This window comes from Pseudorasbora parva, chromosome 4, assembly GCF_024679245.1.
Source record: "Pseudorasbora parva isolate DD20220531a chromosome 4, ASM2467924v1, whole genome shotgun sequence".
NCBI lineage: Eukaryota > Metazoa > Chordata > Actinopteri > Cypriniformes > Gobionidae > Pseudorasbora > Pseudorasbora parva.
The window spans coordinates 33,828,068-33,850,807 of record NC_090175.1 but is presented as its reverse complement, the minus strand read 5'-3'; the positions used below and the strand labels follow the sequence as shown (position 1 = coordinate 33,850,807).

Here is a 22,740-nt window from a genome sequence, read left to right as displayed (position 1 = left end):
GAGTGGCGGACTCAGGAGGGTCATCACCCTTGTTGGAAGTCTCCAAAGTAGGTTAAGGCTACGTTCAGGGGCGTGTCTATGGTGAGAAGAGAGGCTCAGTGCGCGTCATTATTCAAAACACACAGGATGGACATTAGCCAAGAAAGAACTAATATATGCTAGCTTTTGCTTGAATTTGCTCGTGTGTCATGTTCGCTTGTTTGTCCATTTGCCATCGTATTGTGGCTCACTTCAACGATGATAAAGACGCCATTCATTTCCACACCGTGAAGCATCTAAATCCCCTTAGTGTTTCAGGGTTTCAAGCGTCAGCTCACAAAATGTGTTCGACAGGTAAGATACTATACTCCTAATATACCGGTATGTTTGTTTCCTCTTTACATCTATATTACCCATCCGGTCATAACTGTAATATATGTCGTTAGCTGGACTATCGAGCTTGTATAACCTACTAACTTTATCGAGATGACCTATATATTGTCATCAGCAGGGCAACAGGCCTTCAAATCAAGCAGTAGTAGGGGTAGTAGTAGGTCTGGTTGACATTTTAGTGTCCACCAGCAGCAGCAGCGGTGCATCTGGGAGAGTTTTACACTTCATACATTTTCTGACCAGATCTATCCGATTGTGAAAAGACTGCAATTATCTGGTTGTTTAAACCACATATGTAAATTTTACTCCTGGCAAATTGTTAAAAAACGTGTGAGCATGTTAAATATTGTATCAATCAATCAATCAATCAACTTTATTTATATAGCGCTTTTACAATCACGATTGTGTCAAAGCAGCTTCACAGTGTCAAACAGGATAATATTGCGACAAAATTAGATTTGGCTGTACAATCGTACTGGAGAAAACAGTGATGTTATCAGCTTATTTTAATTTATCATATAGCAACAATGTTGGCAGATCAGTATTATAGTTTATAGAATTAAATAAGACCTAATTCATACATTTTATTTGTATAATAAGTTGAATAACTTTATTACACCTTAAATAACTTAAATAACACTATTTTTTAGTGTCCCCAACTGAGCAAGCCAAGCCAAAGGCGACAGTGGCAAGGAACCAAAACTCCATCAGGGCGTGATGGAGAAAAATAAACCTTGGGAGAAACCAGACTCAGTCGGGGTGCCAGTTCTCCTCTGGCCTATTAACACACCGTGTAAGATTATTATTCTGGCAACCTTACAGGTCAGAAATCATATTAGATTGGAATATTTAAAATTTCAGGGTATCACGGAAGAGACAGATTTATTTGGAAATAAATGATGGGATGGGGCGTCGATTACACAAGAGTATGAATACATGAAAGATCGGAATTTTTGCACCGAAGACGGGTTTTGAGCATGTCGTGCCAGTGAGCCAAATTCAGAGGAGACACCAATTGTAGTCACATATGATGCGCTACTGCAACATGCATCACCGCTAATGAATAATGCAAGCCAACATGCAAACGAGAAAGGAAGTCTTAGATGCTCAAAAACACAATCATCTTCATTAAAAGCTAATGAGACTAAATTATCTTACCAGTGCTTAGCTCACCCTTTCTCCTATTGCGGTCTTTGATCTTTAAATGAGCTGATGATGAGGTGCAGCTTTAATCTTTTGCTTTATTTCGTTGACATGAACCAAAACTCCATCAGGGCATGATGGAGAAAAATAAACCTTGGGAGAAACCAGACTCAGTCGGGGTGCCAGTTCTCCTCTGGCCTATTAACACACCATGTATGATTATTTCACAACAAAACCCGCCCAATTGCAACTCTAAACTGTGTTAAAGTAGCCCAATTCTGCATGAAAACCGCGGACTTGACAACACTGGATCGCAGTTTGTGCCCACCTGAGTGGACGTCATTCGCCTCCGTCCTTTTTTCAATGACGTACGACTGGCATTTACTGGGGAATATCCGATTTGACCGCTTACATGGCAGACGCTAATGCACGCATCTGAAGCATATCGGATTTATTACCACATATGAGTGAGGCCTGAATCCGATCTGAGGATATCGGAATTCATGCGTTTTTTTACTGCTTACACGTTCACATGTCATATCCGATCTGTGCCACATGAGAGGGAAAAAAATCGGAATTGGGTCACTTGAAACATGCGCCAAGTGGTTCAAGTGACCCAATTCCGATTTTTTCCTCTCATGTGGCACAGATCGGATATAACATGTGAACGTGTAAGAATATTATATCAGAAATATTAAATATGAATTAGCACCTGGCCTGTGCAGAGAAAAAATGGTGTGGTAAAGCACAGATCAAGTGTTAATACAGCAGCAATCATAACTTTTCTTTACAATAGGCCTACGTTTTGGACAAGGGATGATCACTGCAAATACTGTCATGCAAATTGGCTGAGGGTGGTTACTGATGATGGTGAATTTAAATTTAACTCATAAATTGTAACTCATAGCCACGAGCTAGATAATTGGACGAAAATATTTGTATTTATTTTTGTTAATAAAAAATATATAGATTTCTTTGCTTTATATAAGATTTTGTCTTTTATATTGTTGTTTTCAATCAAATAATAGTGAACCACAAAACAACAAATAGTATTGTTACTGCTGCTAGGTGACATACAGGGAAGGCCTATTCTTCATGTTAAACATAAATATATAGCCTAGCCTACTGATACAGGAAAGATGGTGTGGATGGCAGAGTGGCTATGAAAAACCAATGGTGAACATGCAGCAGATTCTGCAGGAAATCCAAGAGTTTAGAAGAGAGAACAGTCAACAGTTAGATGACATAAAAGATGCCGAAATGTCAGACCTCATTTAATCTGGAATGCACAAAAGAGCACAAATTTATATATAAAAAAAGGCACTGTGTCGTTTTGAAGTGGACGTTAGTAGTCAAGAGAAAGCCGCCACTGACTGGCAAGCTAGCATGAAAAAACATAAATGTAACCAGCGAGCTGTAGGTACGTCTTCCCTCTGGTCAATGTAACAAAGTCCGTAGAATAAGGAGGAAGTAGACAGGCTCAGCGTGATTGAGACCCGTGTGGTAACACTTTACTTGAAGGGGTGTGCATAAGACTGACATGACACCTTCATAATTATGTCATGACATGTGTCATGAACATGAAAGAGTTTTTATTCATGTTTATGACAAATGTCATTAAGTGTCAATCGCTCAATTATGTCATTTTTAATGCAAAGATGACATTATGTGAGATGTCTTTGTCATGACAACCTGACATTACCAAGACAACATAACCTGTCATAAACAGACATGAAATGACATAGCAGATTATCAAATTTAAGAAACTACTTAGCTTATAGGATTAACCTTAAACTGTCATGTGGTTGGTTTTGATGTTGACTGAGGCCATTATAATGTGATAATAAAAAAATTCTGTGGCACAAGTTTAATTTGTCATTAAAATGTAATTAGGTGTTAATACGCTGTCAATTTATTTTTGCATCATTAATATTTTTCAGTTCATAATGTTTTTATTTATTTAATTTTTTTAAATTTTGTTTCCTCCACCAATTTCAACAGAAGGTTAGATAATAGACAATTTTCAAATGTCTTAGAAATATGAACAGGAGTTGGAGAAATAAAAATAAATAAATAAATAAAAATAAATGTTTTTAATTTTTAAGACCTGCCCTCTCACAGAACACCACAATGCATGAATTTATACACTGGTGACCAGCACCAATTAACGCAAATAGGGAGAAAACACGTACAAAAATAATGGCCATTACACTAAATAAAGATATATATATCAACATCATATACACACATTAACAAAGACCGAAAATTACACTTTGTCAAATGACTTCACTTTATAAATTATCTTCCGATGTATAAAAATAAGAGGAATAGTCTTTGGAGCCCCACCCCAGACTGAACAAGTTTTCAGTCCGGGGTGGACTAGGTGGTTGCGGCTAGATCCATAGACAGTAAAAGAAATGGACAGAGCTATCCCATTGACTTCAACGACGGAAAGTGATGTCAGTAAAGGAGCACTCACTTCCTGATGGCTGAGCGAACTGCGCAGGCTCAGACTGAGCTTGACGATGTAGATGTGACGTGAGCAACCTGTCTGACAGCTGTAGGTCTTCTAGTAGTTGTAGAAAGTGAAATCTGAATCACGTTGTTTAAATATTTTCTTGATGGCTTGGTTAGGAATGGCCGCCTCTATGGGTGGAACGCTTTCCGAGTGCTAGATTACCCCCTTGGCTAGATCCTGGCCCGGAACAGTATATAACTAATGTTTCCGCCCGAACCCCTTTAGAGGGTGCACCAGCTCACGCGACTCAACCATAGCAAACAGAAATGGTAAGAATAAACTCAAACTATTCGTTAAAGAGTGAGCGAAAGTTTAAATAAAGTATATTAAACCCAAAATAATGTTGTTGTGAATTTTTGTACTTACTGCAAACTAAATTGACATTAAACACCTAAACAAACTAACCTGACTGAGGCTCTGCCAACATTTGTTACAGCGTACACATAACCAGTGGTGCCAACATAGACATCATCATATGGTGTATATGTCTATGCCACTCTATCATTTTGAGTTATATTAATAGTTTTTAATGACTCTGTACAATTTCCTATATGATGCCATATTTCAGGTTAAGCAAACTATTCATGACACTGTTAAATAATTTGACAGAGTATTGACACTTAATGACATGTTAATGACAAATTCAACTTGTACCACTGTAGTTTAGGTCAAGAAATATATTCATGACACTGTTATAAAATTATTTAAGGGGGTATTGACACTTAATGACATGTTAATGACAAATTTAATTTATAAAAAAATAATGACATTATAATGGCCTCATGACAGCCAATGTCAAAACCAACCACATGACAGTTTAATAATAATAATAATAATAATAATAATAATAATAATAGATTTTTTTCATTCCTAAGAATCTCAGTGCAACAAAGGGAAAATATAACAAAACAAGAATAACAAGTAAAAATATAGAATAATACAAACAATCAACCAACACATACCGAACAGAAAACAGAGCTGATGGTGGGCCACTCCATGTTTTACAATTCTCCCAGCGATGTCCTGATGACATCGTCGAGGCATGACAGCTGAAGACCAGATGGAGGGGATCGCTGCAGCACTATGCAGGAGGCAAACAAAGTTTACCGGGCACTTCTGTGGACACACCGGGGTCGGCGCAGAAGTCCAAGCCACTCCACGGCTGCAATGCAGACGGAACAGCAACACAGCCGAGAAGCGGAACATCGAAACATCCTGCCGGACGCTGATGATGCTGGCCGGTGCAAACTTCAGGCACCATTCAGCTGAAGCCCGAGGGAGACCACCAGTGAGCAGCTGACACCCAGAAGGGAGAGCAGCCCCAGCGAGCAACATCAAATGTCCTTCAAACCAGAACCAACCGCAAAATCCATCAAAAACCAGCAGAGAAGTGGTAAAAAACGGAGAACGATGAACAACGTCCTCTCAGTGGCTGCCAGCAATCAGCAACAGCCAATTGTAGCTCTGACTGTTAGACTAGTCACAAACATAATAAAATAAAATCTAAATTTAATAGTACAGTTAACATGATTTGTGGGTGGAGAAGCGGTGAACAGACAGCGCCAGCGTCCTCTCCCCATGTTGCCTAGCAACTAATGTACTGTAATGTTAACCCATAAAGCTAAGTAGTTTCTTATATTTGATAATTAATATGCTATGTCATTTCATGTCTGTTTATGACAGGTTATGTTGTCTTGGTAATGTCAGGTTGTCATGACAATGACACTGACAGGTTATGATGTATTGGTTTATGTCAAGATGTCATAAAGACATCTCACATTATGTCATCTTTGCATTAAAAATGACATAATTGAGCGAATGACAATGACAGAAAACTTCTACTGTCTACTGCCCTCATCGTCAGTTAGGAACCTGGGTGTGCTCTTTGATACCAATCTTTCATTTGAAAGCCACGTTCCTATCATCTGTAAAATTGTATTCTACCATCTTAAAAATATATATATAAATTACGGCACATGCTTTCATTGCAAAATGCTGAACAGTTAGTACATGCGTTCATGAGCTCAAGGCTAGATTATTGCAATGCTCTACTTGGTGGTTGCCCTGCTCGCTTAATAAACAAACTCCAACTAGCCCAAAACGCATCAGCTCGAGTTCTTACTAGAACCAGGAAGTATGATCATATTAGTCCAGTTCTGTCGACACTGCACTGGCTCCCTATTAAACATTGCATACATTTTGAAATCTTGCTTATTACTTACAAAACACTAAATGGTTTAGCTCCCCAGTACTTAAAGGGTTACTTCAGCGATTAGCATATGGCTTTGATATCAGTAGAAACCCTGGAGTATATTTAAATGATTGTGCTTCCCCCCCTCATATCCCCCTGAGACAAGAGATTTATGCATTTTATTTCTGGAAAAATTCCTCCTATGATGCAAATTGACAATATTTGCATCATAGGAGGAACGTTTGCCCAAAGGCTAAAGACTACAGCCAGCAGAGGGAGCCATTTCCTCATGTTTTGAACCCGTGCATGGTGGATGGTTGATAACACTCAGCTGCAGTGTTGTCAAAAATATTGATATTTCGATATGTATCGATACTGGAATATCTGAAACGATACGATTCTCAGTTTTTACAGTATCGATACCAGCTGCGCTCTCCTCTCCGACCGAAAGCGAGTTGACACACACCGGCATATTCTCACTCAGCCCGGTTAACCTCTGAGCACGGCGAACGCACGTTCTGCTGGACTTTTTCCTCATGACAGTGTGTTAGTGTTAGTGTGATCAGTCTGAATTTCGCACGGGATTGCACATAAATGAATTCTACTAATCCCCGCAGATTTCGTGCTCACATCTGAAGTGCACACACATAGCCTACCGTAATAAAGCCGCCTCTGACATGATACAGGTGCAAACATTTGCTTCTTTTTCCAGCTTATTATTGGTCAAATACACTCAAAGAATTATCAGTGCACATCTGGAAGAGTATTAATGTAAACACAGTCGCAAACAGTTCAGGAAGAACGAGTAACAGGAACAGTGTTTAGGATCCATGCATCCTTAAGACTTAAAGGGACCGCAGTCATTTGTTACTCAAACTACAAAAAGACACGATCAACTGCTCTTGACCGATCAAGTTGTGTAACTTAAATAGTTTCATCTGTACGCTATTGAATTTTTTACAAAGAACATTATCCAATGTTGTTTTAAATGTAATTACTATGCATTTTTTTAATTCAGTTTCTTATCTGAATGTTAGACCTACCTGAAAAAATAAAGCAGTCTATTTGATTTGTATCTTCTATACTATTGCATTTATTTGCGCTATTGTTTGTAATGTTTATTTGTTCTTATTTTATTACTGTTTACTCGTCTTTTTTAATTCAATTTACCATTCGAAATCAAGCTTTCTTGTGCTGTGTGTAAACTATTGCAACACAATTACCCCATTGTAAAAAATACATTGAGATAGCAAAAATTTGTGAGATAATTTTAATAGTAATTGATCAATAATTGTTAAAATCAAAACGATGCTCAACCCTAAGGAACATGCTGGTTTAGTAAAAAATAACAATGAATAATAAAATGTTCTGTTGTCATATTAAGCATCTTATCTTTTTTGTCCTTCTTTTTTTACTGTGGTATCAATTTAGTATCGATATTTTAGTCTGGTATCGTATCGAAGTCATAATTTTGGTATCGTGACAACACTACTCAGCTGGCAGGGAGAGCTCAGCTTGCAGCTACAGGCACTCATTTAAACGGAGCTATGGTGAGCAATTTAAATCTTTTAACTTCTCAAATTAATTTCTATGAAAATTAAGCTTGCAAAGGCATGAACTGAACGCGCCAGACTGAACTCGCGTTGTGAATGTACGACGCGAGTGTAGTCGCGATTTCCACAGCTCTCATTACGAGAGCTAATTTTTCTGACTCCTGCAGTTAGTGCTCAGTGCTGTGATACTCACGCGGTGACTCACTCATTATATTGAACGGACACGTTCAGTTTTTAATTGTAGTGTCTTCTCCAACTCAGTCACATTAATCCAGTAGGTGGCTTTGGGAATGGCCTCACAGGGCAGCGAAGCATTCTGGGAATTGCAGTCTTTCATCCCCATGAGACAAAATTACATTTTCTGTCTTTTCTTAGTCTAGAAAGCATCAATTTCAAAAATAATTTCACATTTCTACTACATTGATGACCCAGTTTAAATACGGATTCATCTTCCCAGCGCTGAAGTACCCCTTTAAGCGAGCTCTTAACACATATACTCCATCACGTCTATTGCGGTCTCAAAACTCTGGCCAGTTGATAATACCTAGAATATCTAAATCAACTGCAGGTTCCTATTTAGCACCTAAACTCTGGAACGGAAGGCAGACACACTCAGTGTGAACTTTAGATCATACTTTAGTTTTCAACTTCAGTCAGTTAGTCATCTTTCAACCTTAGTCATCAAGACTAAAAACGCATATCTTTACTATGGCATACACATAGAACATTTTTAACTTTCATTATTCAAATCAATTGACTGATTGTTAGGCTGCATTAACTAGGTCAGCCAGAACCCGGGAACACTAACACCTGATGTACTTGTTACATCATAAAAATAGTGGCATCTACACTAATGTTAGTCTCTCTGTTTATCCCAAGGTTTACTGCAGTCGGCCGGATCCAGGCCATGTCCGGATCGGATGGTGGACCTGCGTATGGACATGACCAACACATCCTGGAGTGTCTGCTGAGCCCGTGTCAATTGGTGTCTCCTCTGAATTTGCCTCACCGGAACGTCATCCTCAAAAAACCCATCTCTGGGCGCAATAACTCCGATCTTTCAAGTATTCATATTCTTGTGTAATCATTAATGCGCAATCCTAAACCTTGCGTGATACCCAATTTTTTTAAACATTCCTATCTAATATGATTTATGACCTGTAAGGTTGCCAGAATAATAATTATACACTGTTTAATAATAGGCCAGAGGAGAACTGGCACCCCGACTGAGTCTGGTTTCTCCCAAGGTTTATTTTTCTCCCTCATGCCCTGATGGAGTTTTGGTTCCTTGCCACTGTGGTCTTTGGCTTGCTCAGTTGGGGACACTAAAATTATGATCCAAGTTATTCAACTAAATATACAAATAAAATTAATTAATTAGGTCATATTTAATACTATAAACTATCCAAATCAAACTAGCCAAATCAAATTTGTTGCAATATTGTCCTGTTAACAATAGCAGCTTTGAAACAATCGTCCTTGTAAAAGCGCTATATAAAATGCTATATAAATAAAGTTGATTGATTGATAAATAAATAATTTTGCAATGTGCTGCTGCTGCGGCTGGACGTGCAAATGTTTGAGCTTTGTTTCTGTTTGATAGAATTGTTATATATCTACTAAAATACTATCTAGTAAAAAATTTACCAGAATATTACATTTTCTAATACACGCATAAATGGTACGTATTCTGTTAGCGCTGCACAAGCTCGCGGTGCCATCTGCTGGAAATTTTCCAGGCTTTAAAGTGCATTAGGCATTAACCGATCAGCTGCTTTCTGCAAATAACTTTCATAAAACATCATATTTAAATCAGGTTTATTTTATAATTGCAAGCAAAAATAATTATTGGTGAATACTGTGTATTCGATACTTATTCGATTCTTATTTCTTAAGTGTATTCTTTTTACAAACATCTATTGAATTTAAAGCAGTACATGCGTCTTGAAAAGAAAGAACGCCTTTTTTTAACGTAAAATTGTTAATGTACAACGCTTTGCAATCTTTTTTAATTAACCGCAAGAAAACCTCTACAGAATGGATGTCAAATGTTACCAGATTATTGGTGGCTTTCTCAAATATTACATGGCTGTATTTTTAATGCTAGCAGTCAAAAATAAAAATAGTCAAAGAAATAATGAAATCTGTTTGTGATCTCTTTTTTTTTTTTTTTTGTTCTTATTGAGAATCATCCATAAAAGAGTAAGCTACATTTTTAGTTTGCAGGGTATACAGTGGAATAACATTCATAGCATTATACTCACTACTCTTGAGTACTTTTAAAAGGGCTACTTTTTACCCCTACTTTAAGTAGTATTTTGGACAGGTACTTTTACTTTACTAGAACTACATTCTTAGACAAGTAACAGTACTTCTAGTTAAGTATGCTTTTTCAGTACTCTTTCCATCATTGACGGTATGGCATGACATGCAGTAGCACCGTCTCAATCTCTGTTTGGCACGGGTAAATTAATTATAATGCTGAAGGTGAGGTACAATTAATTTTCCATTAATTACTCTTTCCCCGCCAGCATTTAAAAAAAAGAAGTTGCCAGCCACCGCCAGGGTTTTTGACCATTGTCACAAAGATTTAATAGCCCATAGAATATTTTGTTTTATAAATATCTAAGCATGCAACATATCAAAAGAAAGAGCCGACCCTCTTCTTTAAACAAAAAGAAAAGTTTTATTCTAGCTTCATGCATTCTTTTTTTATCATTGAATAAAATATGTTTGTTTATCTTTTATAAAAAAATTCAACATTTTGATCAAAAACCTGAAAAAAAAAATATCTAATTTTTGTGAAAGACTACATCCAGATCAGATTCAGAGTGATGATCAAACACAGATGGAGTCCATCAACACCCCTAATGCTTGCACAGTCCTGTAGCTCATCCTGGGTCCATATTTCATTCAGTAACATTAGATAATATTAGATAATATTAGATATTAGATTATTTTTCATATGCATCTGCTTACATACGATCATTTGTTTTACTGCATCTTCCTTGCATGTGTTTTGATCAGGAGATTCAGTTCTCATTCAGAAGATGTGTAATAGTGTTCCCTGGTGTCTGACAGTGAAAACACAAACCTGGAAAATTCAGTTTTTGGCTGGGAAGCGTATTCTCACACATTACCGAAAATTCTGTGTTTGGCGGGAAAAGAGTTAAATAAAGAAATTTGAAAACTTTCTGTGAGATGTAATTTCACAAACAGCGTGACCGAATCACTGTACACAATCTCTCTCTTTCCCTCTCAAAATTCACATCACCACCGTATCACCATTATGAACAAGCTAAACAGTTGACACAGGATTTGTCACTTGCATAATCAAAGTTTATAATTTGCATTTCTTTTTAAGTCTCACTAGTGTTTAATTCTCTGGCGTCGTCAAAGGTGCCAGCACCTTAACCTCGTTTTCTTTCTTATCAGTGTGAAAGAAACTTGTCTGTTGATTTGGTCATTTAAGCAAATGTTGTACATCATTATAATCTATTAAAGTTTCTAGTTGAAGTATTTGCTTTTTGCAAAATAAAGAAAACAAACACCTTCATGGGTTAATCTATTATAAAAAAGAATCGATAGCTGCAGCCCTACATAGGTTGAAAATGGGCTACTCAGTGGTCTAATTCATTCACAGTCAAGACAGTCAAGTGCAAACACAGTAAATTCCAAAGGTTGATTACATGGATATGGCACCCATATAGGAATATAGGAATACGCACCCTTGAAAAAATGTTATCGTTATTTTGACACTTGAACACAATTAATGCAACTTCATTCTAATCAAAATAAAAAATGCCAACACAATAGCAATTTTACCAACTTTTCTGCCATATAAAAGTCCATTAATAAAAAGGCAAAAAAAGAAAAAAAAGGCAAATATCACTTTAAGGTAAGGGTACATGAATTCATGCATGACTTATGCATGACTACACACATTAATATCTCATGAATCATCAGGAACTAACAGGAATTCAAAATCTTTCATTCATGACTTCATGGATGAACAACACCTTAATTAAAACATTAACTAAGGTGAGTTAATCATCATAAGTTTATTACATATGATCATGATATTTAACAAAAAACATTGATCTAATTCATGCATGTAAGACTACTTTAAATTATGTTTTATTTTATTTATCGGGAGGAGCACATTCAGACAATTAACCTAATTAATTTGCTTTACTCTAGTTGTATAATGCAAGTGTGAACTTGTGAATTATTAAAGGAATATACAAAAATCCACATTACCTTATATAGTGGCTATATACTGGTCTAGCCAGTTTATATACTGGCTAGACCAGTATATAAATGAATGTGATTAACTAAAGTTTTTTTTTATGAATCATGATCGCTGAGTTAAGCAAGTTCATGTCTTTTTCATAGTAGCCTGCAGGTAAATGGTCAGACCCCAAAACTGGCCACAGGCTCAGCACATAGCACATGAATTCTGTCGACATTATACACAGTAGTCATCATTAACTAAGCATTAGCTTCTCATGACTTCATCATGTTTGTGGCCCCTCAACTAAAGTTGTGGCATGGACCTTTGAAACAATGATGATGTGTTATTAATGATGGCATTGTGAAATGACATGGATATGTACATGAAAGTTCAAGCCTTTACACACAGTTATCGTAAGCCGTTTCATAGTTTAATGTGAAGTACAGATGAATATTAAAGTCGATAAATTCAAGTTCACGTAAACCCTTCCCTCCCTCTGCTGCGGCGTCGTGTTATGACAGTCAACACGATGATGATTCAATATTCCTCTTATTATACTTAAAATAGTTTACAGAAAAGGCTTAACAAACTATTGCATAAATAAGCTATAAGGCCTACAGTACGCATCAATATCTCTTTCCTTTGTGCTTTTAATGTTGTGAAGCGGAAGCGTTGCCTCTGCACATGTGCGCACTATGGCTCCATGTTGCTTCGAGCACATCATTCTGCGCACAGGATGCGCATTAGTGCATGCGCGCCTTGTGCTGCTCTATAATGAAGTCTTTCATATTATAATACTGTTGTACAATAAAAGGTTGTTATCATTTCTTTTTCAGTCCTGTATATAAATATATATTTTTTGTTGTTTATTTATTTATTTAGACTCAACAAAGGCACATTACAAAGGCCCATTATGTTTTAAATTATTAAAAGATTTGAATACACTGCAAAAAAATGCTCTTCTTATTTGGTATTTGTTTTCTTGTTTTCAGTCCAAATATAAATCAAAATTCAGAACGTTTTTGCTTAAAACAAGCAAAATGTTCTGCCAATCGGGTGAGGGAAATAATCTTCTTTCTGTTTGGGACAAAAACAAGAAACAAGATTTCAAATCAGAATTTTTTTTTTTTTCTTACTTCACTGGCAAATCTTGTTTTAAGCAAAGACTAATGCCATTTTACTTATCTAGTAAATGCATATTGCTTTAATAATGTTTTGACTAAACAAGACAAAAATAGCAACATATGAGATATACAGGACTGAAAAATGAATGGTAATCTTTTATTGCGCTAAAGTATTATAATATGAAATACTTCAATAGGCAGCACAAAGCACGCATGCGCTAATTCACATTCCATGCGCAGAATGATGTGCTTGAAGCTACATGGAGCCATAGCACGCACACGTGCAGAGGCAACGCTTACGCTTCACAACATTAAACGGTTACTTCAGCGATTAGCATATGGCTTTCTATCAGTAGAAACCCTCTGTGCTCCCTCCTCTCATATCCCCTTGAGACGAGAGATTTATGCATTTTATTTCTGGAAAAATTACTCCGGTGACGCAAATATCGTCGATTTGCGTCATCGGTAAAATATTTGGCCTGACGCTAAAGACTACAGCCAGCAGAGGGAGCTATTTCCGCATGTTTTCAACTCGCACATGGGGGATGGGGTCGCACTCAGCTCAGCTCGGCTCAGGCATTCATGGAAACGGTGCGGCCGGTGGAGCAAAGTAAGCATTTTATCTTCTCAAGTTAATTCCTATGAAAGTTAAAGGTGCCCTAGAATGATTTGAAACAATATGTTAAATTGTTCTCGGATATCTACATAGAGGGTATTTGGCTTATTTAAGCGCGAAATTGTCCAGATACAGTTTTACAGGTCCATTTACAATCCTATAAATTGTCCCTAGGATGTAATGCTCTGTTTTTGCCTTATTTGGAAGAGTCATTAATATTAATGTTGAGCTCTGCTCTGATTGGCTTATTTCAGCCACTCACAGCTCACAGCACAGCAGTTCAGCTGTTCAGCTCGTGAGTCCTGACCATCCTGACAAAACACAGAACGGCTGAATGACACTAAGCAGAACTCAAATGGAGATTGCTGAGCAAAGCTTGCTCGAAATGGGCCGAACAAACAAACAATCTGTTGTGGTATCCAATTATAATAAATCTCAACCATGACTGTTGACATATGACAACAGTCCCCGTTTTTTCTATCCTCAAGTGTCTTTACCTGCAGTCCCAGTTACCGTCAGTTCTGCCTGACAATGCACGTTTGGACAGATGCAAATGTTGGGGGCGTGCATATAAATGATTCCTAACGCTTGCGTCACGATTGGGTTTATGTTAAGAAGCACTTCTTTTTCTGTGGTGTTTTTGATTTACGAGATTTACATAAGAAGTAGGAGGTAATGGTGTTTGAGACTCACAGTATGTGATGTCCATGTACTGAACTCTAATCATTTCACTATGGCAAGGTTAAAATTTTCATTCTAGGGCACCTTTAATCTTCCAAAGGCATGAACTGAAAACGCACCAGACTGAACACCCGCTGAGAACTACTGCCGCAAGCGTGGACGCGTTTACCTCAGCTCTCATCACGAGAGCTCATTCAGCTCATCACAATGCCTGTAATCTGACTCCTGCTGCATTTATGCTGACACTTCCTCAGCGGCTAAAACACAATATATTGAACAGACACTTTCTGTTTTTAATTGTAGTGTCTGTTCTCTAACTGAACTGATTTTATGAAGATGAACGCGGTGGTGGGAAAGTAAAAGTTATTCAGTAGCGGTGGCTTTGGGAGTGGCAGGGCAGCGAAGCATTTTGGGAATTGTAGTCTTTCATCCCCCTCAGACAAAAATACATTTTCTGTCTTTTCTTAGTCTAGAAAGCACCAAATTCAAAAATCATTTCGCATTTCTACTACATTAATGACCCAGTTTAAATATAGATTCATCTTCCTAGCACTGAAGCACCCCTTTAAAGAGAAGGGTCTGCAGACAGATGTTATTGACATTAAAAGCACAAATTAAAGAGATATTGATGCGTACTGTAGTGCGTACTGTATTGTACTCTATACTGTACTATAGCTTATCTATGCAATAGTTTAAGCCTTAAAACTATTTTAGGTATAATAACAGGAATATTGAATCATCATCGTGTTGACTGTCATAACACGACGCCGCAGCAGAGGGATGAAGAGTTTACGTGAACTTGAATTTATCGACTTCAATATTCATCTGTACCTCACATTAAACTATGAAAAAGCTTACGATAACTGTGTGTAAAGGCTTGAACTTTCATGTACATATCCATGTCACTTTACAATGCCATCATTAATAACACATCATCGTTTCAAAGGTCACTTTAGTTGAGGGGCCACAAACATGATGAAGTCATGAGAAGCTAATGCTTAGTTAGTGATGACTACTGTATTATAATGTCAACAGAATTCATGTGCTATGTGCTGAGCCTATGGTTAGTTTTGGGGTCTGACCATTTACCTGCAGGCTACTATGAAGAAGACATAACCATGCTTAACTCAGAGATCATGATTAATAGAAAAAAAACTTTGGTTAATCACATTAATTTATATACTGGTCTAGCCTTTGCATAAGGTAATGTGGATTTTTGTATATTCCTTTAATAATTCACAAGTTCACACTTGCATTATACAACTAGAGTAAAGCAAATTAATTAGTTTAATTGTCTGAATGTGCTCCTCCCGATAAATAAAATAAAACATAATTTAAAGTAGTCTTAGTTTTATTTATTTGTTTATTTTAATAGACTTCAGGGTTGCCATTCTACAAAGTTAACATTGCAACTATAACTGTCACGGAGACGAACCCCGTGATTCCCTCTGCTGGCCAGCAGAGGGCCCCATCTCCTGAATACTAACATACACGCACCCATTCACCCATCTACACTGACTTGCACTACATTTCCCATAAACCCCGCCCTTGGACTCTGATCACCGCCCAGCTGCAGCTTATCAGGACCATGTATTTAACAGACTGTGTTCTCTAGGCAGACGCAAAGTCTTGATTCTGCCACGGCCATCATTTCTGAGCGTTATTTTCCTGTCTGATTCCCTGTTGCTGTTGTGGTTTGTTTATCGTCTACGAACCTTTGCTGCCTGTCTACTGACCCTTTTGCCTGCCCACTGGACTGTGATTCTTTGCCTGTTATCCCGACCTGTTTGCTTGTTTACCGACCACTCTTCAGCCTGTTCTACATTGTTGTATCTGCTGTTACCGACCCCTGCCCGTACGACCAAGCGTTCATTCAATAAAGCCTGCTCATGGATCCGATGTTAAGTTCTGAGTCATTACAATAACAACAACATTACATCACAGTAGGTAAAATATACACAAATTACATAAATACATTCAAACATACATAAATCCTGGGTTTGAAAGTAGTCTTACATGCATGAATTAGACCAGTTTTTAAACATATAAAACATGATCATGTGTAATAAACCATAATGTATGATTATTTACTCACCTTAATTAATGTTTTAATTAAGGTGTTGTTCATCAATGAAGTCATGAATGAAAGACTTTGAATTCCTGTTAGTTCCTGATGATTCATGAGATATTAATGCAAGTAGTAATGCATAAGTCATGCATGAATTAATGCATGAATTCATGATAATTCATGTACCCTGTACCAAAAGTGTTACCAAAAAAGTTTGTGATCACAGAACAGCGCCATACAGGGACCATTTTAGTTTTTATTATAAAAGTGTACACATTAAGTGAAATATTTCCATTCTCAAATGTTTAATTCCGATTAAATCTTTAATAAATGTTTATTTAGGCACAGTGACTAGTTTCCGATGAGTAATGACTGCGTGTGCTTTTTTCCCTTTTCTATTTAGTGCTAATTCAAATAACAAATCTACAAAAGATACACAATATAGTAACCAAATAAGTTATGTCTTCTGAAGGGTTTGGTAATACTGAGTCCTTATTAATAGGTAACCTGCTAATAAGCCGAAGGGGGGACAAAGGGTATGTTTCTGAGGGACAATGTGGGACACTGCCTGGCGCGGCAGTGCCCCACCCCACGGGCAGACGGGCAGATAGAGGTTTACCCATTTCTAGCACATAGCACCTTACATGGTATATTAATAATGCCCTATTCCCCTAAACATGTGTAGGCTAATTGCTGATGTATGCTCATGAATATAGGCCAACCAATGTGCATTTTTAACATAATATTTTGAACATTCAATGAATTGACAGATTTACGATTTACTTTAGCTAATTTACTTTACTTATTTTTCATTACAATTTATTCACTTTAAATCAATTATATAATAAAATTATAGGATTAACAGAAACTGAAGTCGCTCAACACCACAGGAACAGTAAAAAAAAAAATGTGTTAAGTTAAACTAAAAGTAAAGTTAACTCCAGTTCACGGAACGAGAAGGGGAAGAAGGATGGTGAACTTCCATGTTAGTAAAGTCTGCACTGCAAAAAAAAAAAAAAAAAAAGCATTCTTACTTAGTATTTTTGTCTTGTTTCAAGTCTAAATATGTAAAAATTCTTACATTAAGAAACATTTAATAGACATGTAAAAATTATTGTCTTGTTTTGGGAAAAAATAGCTCAAAATTAAGCCAAACAATCTGCCAATGGGGTAAGAAAATTATTATTGTTTTCTGATTAAGATTATTTTTCTTACCCCATTGGCAGATTATTTGTCTGATTTTAAGCAAAAACTCTCTTAGTTTTGAGTTATTTGTTCCCAAAACAAGACAATTACTTTTGCTTGATTTTTTTATTTATATTTTGGCAAGAAACAAGACAAAAATACTAAGAAAGAAAAGCATTTTTTTGCAGTGTGAGTCTGTGTCGTGTGACATCGTATTTTACTCTCCATGTCCGATTGAGAAAGACGTTTTGCAAAGGTCACAAAAAGCTCTCTTTTTTGAACACATTTTAGTCACAAATATTAATTTTTCCAGTATTTCTTGTACCCACTCCTTCTCTTTTTAATTGATGATTGCGGAGCCCAAAGACTTTTTCGAATAGGAAAGTGCGCATCTAAAAAGTTGTAAGTGTCACTAGTATGCACGTGCGTGCGCTGTCATGACAACAACGAAAAAGTTGACAACAGCAGTTCAACTGAGGGGTGGGTGGGGCAACAGTAGCACGCTGAACTGTCAAGTAATGTTGGTTTGGCTGCCTGAGGCACGAGGATATAGAGCGACCAACTTCTTTTTGAGCATTAATTATGCGTGACACAGTCTCAATTTGCGGGACGCATGGATTTTGCTTCAAACGCTGTGGGTGCACGCGCTACGCGGGACGGGTGGTCACCCTATTAATAGGTTACACCAGGATCTTTACTTTATACTCAACGCATTTTGTATGTCTTCCTCATTTATCACACCTAATTCAGCTCATTAGTAGAGACTGCAAATCCTGAAATGGGTGTATCAGATATAAGGAGACAAAATCTGCAGGGCTGGTGGTACCCCAAGACAGGTTCGAAACCATAACCATGTATTTTACAATGTTGATCTTGATCATTATACCTTTGTGAGTACAGTCTATAAAACAAAAAACAAAAAAAAGAACCAGATTGGTGCTTGCAACACGGAGCTATTACAGTTAATGCCCAGAGCCCCTATACTCAGCTAAAACGGCAGTTATGGGGGCATACACGTAAAGGTTTTCTTTGTGCCTCATAACAGACACAAAATGCGATTAAAATGTCTGTCCAACATAAACAGGGCCCATGACCATATTACATGACAACGAGATGCGCTTAGCCACTTAGCCATTGTTTAAATTCACCTGGTGTTTTAGACGGCTAGCTGTAGTCTTGCGCTGAAGTCCCGTGGGATATCAATTGTAGCCAGAAAAAAGGCAAATAGTCCAGTTGGGAGGAGAGTCGTGTGTATGAAGAGTGATCTCATTGTTCTTCTCATCGGCTTGTCGGTTCTCAGTGTCGAACGTGTCCGAAAGAAACTTTCTTTTTCAGTTTTCAATTCTGTACTGCTGATCTGAGAACCGCTGTACGTTCAAATACACGTGCATGCTCCGTATCAGCTGCTCGTGAGTTCTCATCAGTTCTCTCAGCAAAACGTCTCAGTTCAGTGAACTGTTGGAGTTACAACATATAATTCAAGATATTAGTTTCAGGGTATCTGCAGGTTTTACCAAGTCAAATTTAAGACTTTTTAAGACCTTTTTAAGACCATTATGAATCAAATTTAAGACCTATATCACGCAATAAAAAAACATGCATAGGAAAAGCAGAATCACTCAATTACTTAAACTTATATTATTTAATTTATTTAAATTGAACAAAGTATTAGTAAACTTATTGTTCATAGCTCAATCCCACCAGTGGTGGTCACTTCCAAAAAATTTTTTTTTAGAATTAGGATGCAACATTAACCATATTATTATGTTAGATGCACAATAGTCACACATGCCAATAAAACTGACAAAATGCATGAATCTTGTTTGGTATTACAAAAACCAAAAAAGGCTGGTTCAGTGGTGTGCTACCTATCTTTAATAACACGATCGCTTGGGGTGGGAAATATGACCAACATCTTAAAAGTAAACCACAGCAATAATTAATATAAGTAAAACGTTTTCAAGTAATTACGTAATCAAGTAATCGGTCCGTAATAAAATATATACTTATAAAAAAATGACAATAGGACAAATAAATACAACATAAAAATGCATATCTACAAAGAGGAACACTCCACCGTTTTTAGAAATAGGGCTTATTCAACTTCTTTAGACATTTAGATATGTGGGCAAATGCATTTGTCTCAGTGCATGCAGTTTTAGTTTGGCTGGGTTGCCGCTAGCTTAGCTTAAAATGCATTTCCCCACATATCTAAATGTAGCAAAGTTGAATAAGCCCTATTTCTAAAAAAGTTGGAGTGTTCCTTTAAGTGTAAGTGCTGTTTCCCCCGTTTGTGTTGTTGTTAAGCTATATTAGTTTGCTTTCACTTTGAGAACTTACTAATGTGCAGATCCAGTGCTTACTGACACGTCCCAAACTTAACTCAAAACAGGATACAGAGATATACATAATGTGTATATTTGATCGTTCAAGCATAACATTAGGCTAATGAGCCTAGAAATAACACATTCAATATACTCGCGCGAGCGCTGACAGGCAGCAAACACACGCCTGACATTGGAGTTCGGAGTTTACATCACTGTTATTTACTTTATTTATCCTTCCATTTGGGCACACACAACTTGAGGAAAGATGTGCAGTAATAAAATAATCATGCTTTACACACAAAAAACACTCTTTCCAACTGGACTATTTGCCTTTTTTTCTGGCTACAACTGAGTTTCCACGGGACTTCAGCGCGAGACTATAGCTAGCTGTATAAAACACTATGTAGGTGAATTTAAACAAATGGCTCAGTGGCTAAACGCATCTTGTTCTCATGTAAGGGCCCTGTTCATGTTGGACAGACATTTTAATTGGCTTTTGTGTCTGTTGAGAGACACAAAAGCTGCGCTTTCACCGCAGAAACTTTACCCAGGAAACAGGAACTTTGGGGTGGTACTCGGTGTGTTTTGACCGCAGGAACCAGGGTCTAAATGAAGTTCTGGGTAAATATTTCCCCCTCCAAACGGCCCTGCTCAAGAGGTAGTACTTTTTCAAAGTTCAGGAACTTTCGAGGGCGGGACTTGGACGCTGAAAATGCTGATTGGTTGAGCACACGCAGCCTTTTATTTCAACTGGCATTTTTAAAAGTCTTTTGCGAGGTTCGTTCTGCCTTCAGTAAATATCAGTCTTGCTCTCTGTCTGATGGCGCGCATTCGTCTCAGCCATCTCACGTTCAATGTCCGTAATAGCTGATAATAATATACATTGTCATTATAAATCTAGCTTTACAAGCTTTCTGAATATGCTAGTGCTCTTTCCTGTCGTTGTTAATTACCTATTTAGTAAACCTATACATAACCAGCAAAAGCAGCACAGCTTGAATTTCTTCCATACTCGTTATAATTTTTTTTACAGTCTATTTTTCACCATGTAAACGACCTGTCCGATTACTTTTATGTGTGCGTCCTTACATGACGTGACAGCGCGCGCCGCGCTTATGTTAACAAGAGAGGAAAATTCATTTTTCTGAGGGGTTAACTTTTCATTTCGTATGTTATGAAGATAATGTTGGAATAATGACACAGCGTATATTGCCCCAGGTAGTTTTTACTTTAACTGCGCCTGACAGAAGAATTATTTTTTTTCTGAGATGATTATTACACTTTACAACAAATAAATAGCTTATTAGTCCTGGTTAAGAGTTGCTATGGCTTCAGTTAACACATTCCAGCTGCTGGAGAAAACAGCGTTGACATTTTTGATGCGGCAGTCATCACATGTAAACACCAGATCGGTTTAGATAACGTCTCATGTAAACAGTCCACTAAATATTTAAATCGGAATGAAAAAAAAGTGTGCTTGTAAACGTGGATATAGTATCACGCAAAAATGATTAGCCTAATGTTCTTCAGTGACTTGGAGGAGCATTTGCGCGCAGTCCTACATTACCAGACTAATTTGCCTAATCTTCACGGAACTTTAGATTGCGGTGGAAACGCAGACAGTTGCAGGTCTGTGGGGGAGAAATGTTCCTGTAAAAAAAGTTCCTGGTACAAATTGTTCTGGGTAATTTTGGTGGAAATGGGGCTAAAGACACCCTTTATATTTATGCCCCCATAACTGCCACAGCTGAGTGGGGGCTCTGGGTATTAACTGTAATAGCTCTGTGTTGCAAGCCCCAATCCAGCTCATTTTTTTATTTTTATATATAGACTGTACTCACAAAGGTATAACGATCAAGATAAAATAAAAAATTCCCTGGATTTATCCTTTAAGTGGGGGTATTTTTTTTAGGATTCTTTAGCTAACTTAACCCTTTAAGTCTCTGAGATCCTGACACCTTTATTTCTGGAGACTTCAGGTAGGTTGCAGTTCTGGAAAATTGTGGTGCTGGAGACTAAAGGGTTTCTGATGGTTTCACAATTATTGCCCTTAATTCTTAATTATTTTGCAGTTAGCGTGTATCGTTTCTTCGCCATCTGTTTTTGTCTGAACCTGCTGAGCATTTTAGCCTGACGTGGTCATACTCAATTCTAGTCAGAATATGAGTCTGATACTGCTCCATTGGGCTGTAATTATGGGGCATGTTTCAGCCGAACCAGGAAAGACATCAATTGGATAGACCTGCAACCAATCAGAGCAACGAAGCGATGCATACCACTAGTTGTTAAATGTCAACAGAACTCAACTGCACTGTGTTGCCAAGTCTGCGTTTCCCCCCGCGAGTTGTTTTCCATGTCCGCAGGTTGAAGCAACTTCAATTATGTGATATATAGACCCAGAAAGGCAAATTTTAGCAGGCAACTTTGCCAAAATAACATAAATAACACCGGGGTTCTAGTGCCACCAGCTTGAAAGGGTGCAGAGCCCTATTGTTCTTCTAAGGATTATAAGGGCCCTAGCCCTGAAAGGGCACAGAGCCCTATTGTTTATCTTAGAACAATTTTTTCCCCCCAACTATTCGGCCGCTTTTGGGGCCCTTATCAAGCTCGAAAACTTGAAACTTTCCAGATACGTCGGAATCTGTGACCATCAGGACTGGACCAAAGTGCCCCATTAAGTGGGGTCTGAAAACTTGGTCTATATATCAAACACTCTTGCATGTAGATG

At 37.5% G+C, this 22,740-nt stretch overlaps 1 protein-coding gene across 1 annotated transcript in view; it reads right to left on the bottom strand.

Moving 5' to 3' along the window:
• Positions 1 to 22,740, bottom strand: part of LOC137073273 (MSL complex subunit 3-like) — a 196,930-nt gene that overhangs the window by 24,221 nt on the left and 149,969 nt on the right. The gene's annotated exons all lie outside the window — the stretch shown is intronic.